The sequence below is a fragment of the Pteropus alecto genome, unplaced genomic scaffold (genome assembly GCF_000325575.1).
Source record: "Pteropus alecto unplaced genomic scaffold, ASM32557v1 scaffold10, whole genome shotgun sequence".
NCBI lineage: Eukaryota > Metazoa > Chordata > Mammalia > Chiroptera > Pteropodidae > Pteropus > Pteropus alecto.
This window is the reverse complement of record NW_006431210.1, coordinates 4,567,264-4,576,004: the sequence shown is the minus strand read 5'-3', so window position 1 is coordinate 4,576,004 and position 8,741 is coordinate 4,567,264. Positions and strand designations below refer to the sequence as shown.

Here is an 8,741-nt window from a genome sequence, read left to right as displayed (position 1 = left end):
AAGCAAAAAAAAAAAAAAATTAAAAATGGACAAAAGAACTGAACAAAGATTTTTCCAAAGAAGATATAGAAATGACCACCAGGTACATGAAAAAAATGCTTGACTTGACATCACTAATTATCAGAGAAATGCTAATCCAATCTACCATGAGATATCACCTCACACATATTGGAATGGCTATCATCGAAAACACAAGAGATAACAAGTATTAGAAAGGATGTGGAGTAAAGGGAACCCTCATGCACTGTTGGTGCAAAAGTAGTTTGATACAGTCACTATGGAAAATATTATGGAGGTTCCTCATATACCAGAGAAAATGAAAACAGAATCACAAAGAGATACCTGCATTCACACGTTCACTGCAGCATTATTCACAATAGCTAATATAAGGAAACAACCTAATTATCCATCTATGGATGAGTGGATAAAAATGATATGGTACATATACACAATGTAATATTATTCACCCATAAGAAAAAAAGAAATTCTGTCATTTGTGATAACATGAATGGACCCTGAGGACATCATGCTAAGTGAAATAAATCATATGGAGAAAAACAAATACTCTATGACATCACATATATGTGGAATCTTAAAAAGCTAAACTCATAGAAACAGAGAATAGAATGATGGTTGCCAGAGGCTGGGCTGGGTGAAATGGGGAGATGTTGCTCAACAGTTATAAACTTCCAGTTATAAAATAAATAAATTCTGGAGACCTAATGTACAGAATGGTGACTATATTAATAATATATTATATAAGTGAAAGTTGCTCAGAGAGTACATCTTAAATGTTCTCACCACAAAAAATAAATAGTAATTATGCGAAGTGACAGAGGTAATTAAGTCTACTGTCATAATCATTTTGCAATATATAAGTGTATCAAATTATCTCCTCATATACCTTAAACTTACACAAAGCCATATTTCAATTATATGTCAATAAAGCTTGGAGAGAAGAAACCAAATAGCCAAGTACCACTAAAAAAACTCAGTGACAATATTAGCAGCCTTATGATTTCCTTGGAAAGAACAAGGCTTTGGGACCACATAGGTATGGGTTCAAACCCAAGCTTCAGCATTGGACTATGTTCGTAAACTTGGGTCATCCGTTTTTTCATACATAAAATGGGAATTATATGTACTTCACAGGATCCTAGCAAGAAATAAATGAGATAATAACAATAAATACACTTAAGTTATTCACTAGCACACAGCAGGTACGCAAATATAATTTCCTCTACCCCTTACATTTTCTTGTATGTTTCCTTGCTTCTTTTAGAATAGAAACAGGTAAGGGACTTGAAGAGAGTTGCATAACACACCAGTGGTAAATGCAAAAACAGGTAAACAACATGCCTCAGTGCTTAGCAGGTTTCTCCAAGCTAGAATGTTATATCATTGAGAATAATATATATATAATTCTACATTTCAATTTATCCAATAATTTTCTTTAAGGTACGGTGCAAAATAAGATGCAGAAAGCAATTAGATTTGGCTAAGAGTAGGGGTCAAGGCTTCCACCCCTTCTCACTGTATTTTCATCTGGAAGGATGTCAGTGTAACACTCCTGTCCCTTTTCTTAACCTGCCCACTTAATTAATAGTCCACTTAATTAAAAGAATGGGAGGAGTGATGACTTACCTGACTTATGAGTTTGAGAGCAAGAACTAAGCAAGCCTGGCTCCTCCGCTCCCTCCCTTCTCTTTGGGATCTGTCTGCCAGCAGACAGCACCTTCACTATTCTTCTAGGTTTCATGATAAGACAAGCCCTTATCTCTTTGCAGGGATCCATACTTCTCCAGCACCTGCTGTGACTGGATGGATAAATCTAATTTTCACATTCAGCATTAAAAAACTAATTTCCTTATGAACACAAGCCACATTTTTCTATTATAATAATTAAATTGATAGTTTTATTATTTTAATATACTTCTTTGTCTTTTCCAATGGGATTTGAATCTACATGGGGCAAAATTGTACTTAAAATGAGAACCCCTCAATTCATAACAATGTAGCCAGAGAAAGGATCTGTTCCTTATAACTTTAAGAACAAATTATTAAAGCCATGAATGAAGATTGTTCATTATTAGATTTCTCCACAGTATATCAAGAAATGAGATATTGATTGAGATCAGCCTGTGGACATATTCCCTTCAGAGACGCTAGATGAAAGAGTCGGTATTTATTGAAAATTGAAGAAAACTTGTATTCCACACATATCCTTGAGTAAAATAGTACCTGGTCACCTGATAGAGACCCGCAACCTATGACACAAATTAAGGTAAATTTTTCGTTGATTTTTGTTTTTGTCAAGTGCTAGGAAATTAGGAAATTGTATTAGAGCAATGTACCCACCATTTTACTTAAGAGGATGCAGTGGAATCCGTGCAGAAGCACAGGGTAGTACCCACTAGCAGATTATGTAAATCATTTTGTAGAAGCTAATACAAATATTTAACTTTAGAGGATTCTGCTTCAAAAATTTCAAATAATTAACAAATAGGATTAAGATCAACCCTGACAATTTCAATATTGGGTTTTGAATCCCTGCATTCAGCATTAGGATCAGAATAAAAGGGTTGAGAGCGGGGAACAGATGAGCCAAGTTGACATAGCAAACAGAGCAGACATTCACAAATATTTTACAGATATATAAAAGACCATCCATTAGTATTTCTTTTACTGACAACTTTAAAAATCTCAATCATGAGGAAAATAATACTCAGTGTTTGTTAGAGATGTTCTTCCACAGGAGTACATGACTCAAACATTAATTTTAAGAAATGAGAAAGAGCAAGGTTTTCATTACATGGCATCAGTCATCCAAGAGTAATAAACTGTGTTAAAATCAACTGGATTTCTATTCTTTGGAATTAGTTATTTAATGTGCATTCCATAACAGCGGTGTAGGGTATCTTGTCATATCTTTACATTCACCAGTACAATAGAACAAAATAACTTAAATGTTGGAAGAAAATATTTACTGGCTCATAATTTGGTTTATATGAAAAATATATTTAGAGAAATGCACAGTTAGGATAATTTGAAACCAGAAAACTCCCATAAAAAATAAAGGAGGGAAGTGATGGTGGTATATTTAATTGTTCTCTTATTAAGAATAAGGTATAGAATATAGGTGATCACAAAACTCAAACACTTTAGCTCCCTAAAAAGCCTGCTCTATTTTGAATTATTGTAAATATTTTTCATAACAAGCTCTTGAATATATTACAGTTTGCTCTCATTTCCTTTTGTTCTCTGTTCAAATGTCACCTCATCAGGATGACCTGACCACTCTATTTAAAATGCACGCCAGCCCAACCTTCAACCACCATCCTCATCTTTTATATATTTAGTATCTCCAACCTATTTCAATTGTTTTTGAACTACTTCTCATTCTGTAAAATATTATATTTCTTTGTTTATTCTCTGCCTTCCACCAGTAGAATGTAACCCTAATAAAACTATGGTTCAATGCTATGTCTTCGGCATGTAAAACAATCTTGGTCCACAATAGCCTTTCAACATAAATGTATTGAGAAACTAAGAGAATGAAAAAGATTCCTACCTAAATTATAGGCTATAGTTCTTATGTCACTGGGAAATATTTTGATATGTAGATAAATAATAGTATATAGGCTTCTCTGATCCTTTGATCTTGTTGTAAAACAAATTAAAAAACAAAACAAAACACGTGGACATTATTCTTGGGGTATTAGAATCCTCAGGCAGCACTTGCCTGTCATTACATAATGTACTGATTGAGTTTCCCATCTAGTCTTAGGAAGCAACATCTTCCTTATCACCTTCTGAAGCTGCCCTTGAACGGTGCCTCTGTCCTTCCTGCATGAGAGCCTTTGAAAGCTTCCTTTTTTGGCTTTGGTTTGCCAGTAGGCCCCACTCCATTGTAGTGATCCACGGACACCAAATTACCTATTTACTCATGTATCTAGGATTGATAAAAGCAGAGACTATCAATATTGCCTTAGTCCTTAAGAGTCTGGTTGCCCGAGCCTGGCATGTGCCTCTGCATTCAAAAGAGTATCTTTGGTGGACAACAAGTCATGTCACGAAGCTAGTGATTGAGCTTTAAAAAAAATTTTTTTTCTACATTATTCTGTGTAATAGGCCCTTTCTTCATTAAGGAAAATTCTACTGCTAGAATAAACTGTTAGGGTTATGTATTAATCCCTGAGGTGATGTATTTTCAAATTAATTGTGTGCATATACATATTTGATTTACAGAATTAATTTTCCTATTTTTACTAATTTTTCACTTTTTTTTTTTCCAATATCAACTGAAAAAAAATCCACTCATTTCAAATTTTTTTTCCAAAGAGAACTACTATTGAGGTCATTGATTTACAGGAGAGAATTCCTTCCCTCTAGTCTCAGTCTGGTTCTCTGCCATGGTTGACATGATATTTTTATATTATTCTCATTGTTGACATTATATTTTTATATTATCTCTGATATGCTTGACATTCTCTTGGACATGTGGTCTCTTTTGTGATCACTTAACTTTGATTTATTCTACATATCCTATAATGTGGTGAATCGACTTTGGTAATTAGAATGATAGTCCTAGTAGTCGACCTGATAAGACCTTTTCTTAAGGCCCTGAGAAGCAGGTAACTCATCTAGAAAGAGACATGTTCTGTTTACTTCTTTTTAGAATTGAAAGACAGCAAATAAGAAAGAGGTTCGCTAAGCTTGAGATAGTTCAAGGCCTTATTGGTAATAATTGATAACTATTCAATATCTAGAGCCATTGGAGAGCCTCCAAATTTACATCCAAGAAAACTCAGCTTCTAAAGCTGTACAACCTCCAGTGAGGCCTCAGTGAGGCAATGGGGAATGATGGACAAGGGGGATCCTTGTGAATGACAGAAAGAGGTTATATAATAGGTTAAACAAAGAAATTACTCCACTGACAAAGCTAGAATACTATTACTGCCCAAGAGGATTTGACATGTATTAGCAATCAGCGATTTCCATTTGTTTCTCTTTAGTAGTCTCGTGTATCCTGTTGCTTATCATTCTACATTGTGGGAACTCAGACAGATAGTTTGTCTTTTAAAGTTGCTGGTTGCTAAGCCGTGAAGAGACACTGTGTCTGTCTGCGCCTGCTGGAAATGATAGCATCACCAGATATAATTACAAAGTGAGCTTTTGAGGTAGGCTCCCTTGGGGAAAGAATGACTGCATGCCACCCAAAATGTATAAATGGGAAGAATGGTGTTATTGATGTCAGATAGCCAAAAAGGTGAACTATTCTTAATTTTCTCTGCTAGAGGCAAAGATTGCTAAATTATTCATCATCCGAGACTCTCTTGCAGCTAAAGGGAAAACCACATGACTCAGTTTTGGCCATTAATATGTAACCGCAAGTTCCTAAGAAAGCTTTTAAAAGGACAGAATCAGCCAGAATGATCCTTCAGCCTTTTGTCCTTTTCTTTTTTCTGGTTAAAATGGAAATATAGTAGCTGGAGCTTTATAAACTCACACATAAATATGTATGAATGAAAGACACTCATAAAGAATGGCAGAGCAGCCTTGACTTTGATGGTATCTCAAAGCATTTGCCCTACACTGTCTGTTTATGACTTCCTTATTAATGAGTTAAACAAACACCTGCAGGGTTAGGCTGTTAGCTGGTTTCTCAGCTCTTCTTTTTAAGCATACAGAGACATATTCCTCAGCCAATGACTTTGTTCTAAATACCTTAAGGTTGGCAAAAAGAGTAACAGCCAATATTTCTAAACCAGAGCTATAGCAATCCCAGGAGATAGACTAAATATTAAAAATTCAGAATAAGGAAGAAATTTTATTCCATCTTGATTCTTTAACACCTAGCAAAGTGTCTGGCACTCAGCAGGTGATAATAATGTTTATTGATTGATATTATTTCTTATCTTTGTCAAGAAACTGTTTTGTAATAACATAATACTTAAAACATCATTAGGATTTATAGAAGGTTCAGTAACAAATGTGAATTTAATGCATAACAACATTTATTGAATACTTAACATTTATTGAAACAATATAATCTAAGCATTATGCTAAATTCTTTGTGTATTTTTTTATTAATTCTCATAGCAGTCCCATAATCTAAATTTGTTATTAGAGACACTCAGAGATATTTAAATAACATAGCCAAGGTCACAGAGCCAGGTGGTATCGGAGCCAGGATTCAAAGCCAAGTTTATATCTCTTCAAATCTATACATTTAACCACTATGTATTACTAAAATATTTTAACTCTGCTCCCCTAAAAGAAACATATCCTTTGATCCCTAAAAATCCTTTTTGGCAGAATAGCAAGTACACGGAAAATGTTAGTCTGTGTTAATGGTTATACATTATTAATCAATTATCACTTACTGAATGCTTTATTGTTTAATTCCTCATAGTTGACAAATCAGTTGAATTTTTCATATGCTCACATTGGAATAAGTTAGCTTAATAAAGCGATTCGCTTGGAAAGCTTCATGTTCACTCCAGGTTGCTACTAGGAACCTAGATTATTTGCAACTTTTTTGCTTTAAAATCCTAGAGTTGTTAAAATGTGGCATCACAACCTGCATAGCAGAATATTGATAAGAACGAGGATGCAGGAGGCAATTCAGTAGATACTTAAATGACAAAAAATATATATATAGTGCAAGTTTCACACACCCTGCAGACTGCAGGTTCATATGATAATAAATAATAGTTATCACCAGGACAAAGGAAAAAAATGCCTTGAAATCCAATAGCTCAGTGAGAAATCTGCTAATACAGGTGGTCAAGCTTGTTCCATTTCATTGTCAAAGGGAGGCTATTTATTTGCTTCTGGGTAGTTAAATTACAGAGTCATTTACTGCTGAAAGTTTCCAGTAGGCAGATGTGGATCTAAAGCTCTAGGCTTTAGATTCAAAGTTTGTGAGAAAAGGGGGAATAGTATTTACTCCACAGAAAGCATAATTAATAAGGCTGAAATCTTTCAGCAACTCCAGAAATAAAATGAAATAAAATGAAATAAAAGTGTCTTTAAATATTCTAGTTGGAATCTACTTATTGTGTATGTAGGACAAAAACTCTAGCTATAATAAACAATTTCTTTAGGAGCTCTTTAAAATATTTTCTTTTCTGTAACCTGTTTAGGTGAAATGTCAGTGACTGGTAGATGTGTGCATGTGTGTACATGTATGATGTATGTGTGTGTGTGTATGTGTGTGTGTGTAAGAGAGAATGAGAGAGACAGAGAGAGATTCCTTGTGTAGAATGATCAGAAATAGAGTGAAGGTATTCACAATGGCTCCTCGGTAGTTATAAAGTCAATGCCAACTTTCTTTTCCTGTTGTGCAAGACGGCAGTGATTTTTTATCCAGTAAGTACTTTGTGTGTGTAAGTGTGTATGTGTGTATGTGTATATATGTATGTGTGTGTGTGTATACATTCAAAACATTTGAAAGATTATACACTGTATTCATTATTTCTAAACTGCCACAATCTAGTAATTTCTAAAATTTGTTTTTTTAGCAATAGAATAGATCAAATATATTCCAATAACAATTTATAAGCATTTTTATAATAATTTTCTTATCAACAGCTGTTGACTTTCAGTCTAAATTCAAGTTTTATATTTTGTATATACCTAGCAACAATAGCTTATCACTTGTTTTCTAGGTATAAGTCACTACGTAAGTTGCCAAGTAACTTAATTCTTTGCCAAGTAAACTTTAAACCAAGACATGTACATAATTTCCTTATTAATTACAAATATTAACTTCATCAGTCTTAGTTCATGACCAAATTCAAAGCTTTCAGACAATTCTGATGAAGACTATATTATGCCGCTGAAAGAATTCAAATTCTAATTTATATCACCTTGAAAAACTATAAGTCATAAAAGGCAATGAGTCCATCAAAGTAATCTATATGGGATCTGAGCCACAACTAAAGGTTAGCAGATATGGGTAATATTAGCTAGCTAGAAGACAACTGAAGATAAAGAAAACTAAATATCCCACCTCTAGTTAGCCTAGGTTGAAACTGAGAAATGTTATCACAGAATGTTGGTGATCAGCAAAACCCAAATGACCAAATGCTTGATGACTTTATCATTATATCATTCAGCCGTTATGAGAATAGTTAAGGATAAGCGTATACATGAATAAAGTATAAATGCATTAGATCAGGATTTCAAGTTCTGCTGGCTTTTTTACAAAACTTTTGAGAATTGAAGATAAATTCAAATAGTAATAGTAATCGAAAATAGTAGTCAAAAATAAAAACAAATTGCATGTGAACAAATACAAAATGACTATTATTTTAAAGCAAATATGTACCAAGCTTCCCTGTTATGAATTAATTTTTAAAACTTTTTCTTTGGAAATAATCATAGATTTACAGAAATTTATAACTATCATATAGAGATCACATATACCCTTCATCTAATTTCCCCCAAGATTGCATATAATGTAATTATAGTACAATATCAAAACCAAGAAATTGACATTGGTACAATATGTGTGTATAGTTCTATGTCATTTTATCACACCTGTAGATTATTGTAACTGCCACGGCAATCGGGATACTAAACTATTATAGATGACTTTATTTCCTTGAATATAAAAAAGTATGATAATTTCAGATAGGAATTTCCATACTACTTGTTCTACATATCAATGAGAATTGAAAATTATTAATATCTAGGAAGTTATTATCTAGGGAACTCAATAAAAGCCAAAGTGA

At 33.5% G+C, this 8,741-nt stretch overlaps 1 protein-coding gene across 14 annotated transcripts in view; it reads right to left on the bottom strand.

Annotated features, from left to right (window-relative positions):
• Positions 1 to 8,741, bottom strand: part of RBMS3 (RNA binding motif single stranded interacting protein 3) — a 631,961-nt gene that overhangs the window by 355,235 nt on the left and 267,985 nt on the right. The gene's annotated exons all lie outside the window — the stretch shown is intronic.